The sequence below is a fragment of the Octopus bimaculoides genome, chromosome 1 (assembly GCF_001194135.2).
Source record: "Octopus bimaculoides isolate UCB-OBI-ISO-001 chromosome 1, ASM119413v2, whole genome shotgun sequence".
Lineage (NCBI taxonomy): Eukaryota > Metazoa > Mollusca > Cephalopoda > Octopoda > Octopodidae > Octopus > Octopus bimaculoides.
Genome location: NC_068981.1, coordinates 73871239 through 73872931, shown reverse-complemented (window position 1 = coordinate 73872931; position 1693 = coordinate 73871239). Strand labels below are relative to the sequence as shown.

At 36.6% G+C, this 1693-nt stretch overlaps 1 protein-coding gene across 1 annotated transcript in view; it reads right to left on the bottom strand.

Moving 5' to 3' along the window:
- The window catches only part of LOC106881193 (SKI8 subunit of superkiller complex protein), a 68819-nt gene that overhangs the window by 12181 nt on the left and 54945 nt on the right, over positions 1 to 1693 (bottom strand). The gene's annotated exons all lie outside the window — the stretch shown is intronic.

Below are 1693 nucleotides of genomic sequence, written 5' to 3'. Positions count from 1 at the left end.
TATATATATATATATATATATATGCATGTACACACATAGGACACCCACACACGCACACATACACATAGACAAACGCACACACACGCACACATCATTAGCTTTTAAACTTTTTTTTATTTTTAAACGTTTAGATTTTCAGCGTTGAGGACTCGTAGCATTTATTTATGTATGGCTCAGTGGTTAGTGCGTCAACCTCACAATCATGAGGTATTGAGTTCGATTCCCGGACTGGCTGTGTGTTGTGTTCTTGAGCAAGGCACTTTATTTCATGTCGCTCCACTTCACTTAGCTGTAGAAATGAGTTGCAACATCACTGGTGTCAAGATGTATCGGCCTTTGCCTTTCCCTTGGATAACATCGGTGGCGTGGTGAGGGGAGGCTGATATGCTTGGGCGACTGCTGGTCTTCCATAAACAACCATGCCCGGACTTGTGCCTCAGAAGGTAACTTTCTAGGTGCAATCCCGTGGTCATTCATGACCGAAGGGGTTCTTTACCTTACCTATACCTTACTTTACCTATACCTTGCTTTGTGTACAAACACGTACCCCACCCCACACACACAGCCAAAACAATGAGCTAGATTTCTTTCTACGGACATAATCACTGATTGGGTTCTAGATAATATTTTCCCTATTTTTTCATAGAATTTTTAATATCTCCTTAAAACTAAATCTGATATCAACTAATTATAAATAGATATGATTTTTTGTTTTTACAAAACATTGTGGTTTGTTAGTACTGCTCAATTAATTTTATAGATTTTGTTCTTTAGAGTTATAGAATTTTATGTATTTAACTAGAAGCGAATTTTTACTCGGATATCTTACTGTGATTGCAGTTATTGTTTTCATATATCCTTCTTGAAAATATTTTGTAATGCATTTTTAATGAGTTTTGACAAGTTAAGGCTTGTAGCTATATTCCTAGAATAGTAAATGATTAGTACTTATAACTTGGATTTTCCTGAGACGTTTTCATACATATTTATTAATACCAGACAGAAATGTGTAATCCTCTGTGTGTGTGTGTGTGTGTGTGTGTGTGTGTGTGTGTGTGTGTGTGTGTGTGTATGTATGTGTGTGTGTGTGTGTGAGTGTGTGTGTATTTGTGAGAGTGAAAGAAAGAGATATAATGTGTGTGCTTGTGTATGCATTTATAACAACGTATATATATATATATATATACATATGTGCGTGCATGTGTGTTCATGTGGGTTTGTATAAATATATATATACTTTTATTCTTTTACTTGTTTCAGTCATTTCAATGCGGCCATGCTGGAGCATTTCCTTTAGTCGAACAAATCGACCCAAGGACTTATTCTTTGTAAGCTTAATACTTATTCTATGGATCTGTTTTGTCTAACTGCTAAGTTACGGGGACGTAAACACACTAGCATCGGTTGGCATGTGATGTCGAACACACACACACACACACACACACACACACACACATATATATACGACGGGCTTCTTTCAGTTTCCGCCTACCAAATCCATTCACAAGGCTTTGGTCGGCCCAAGGCTATAGTAGAAGACACTTGCCCAAAGTACCTCACAATGGGACTAAACCCGGAACCATGTGGCTGGTAAACAAGCTTCATACCACTCCTATACATACATATATGTACGTATATACATATATATACATACGTATATATATATATTTATATACATATATATACGTATATA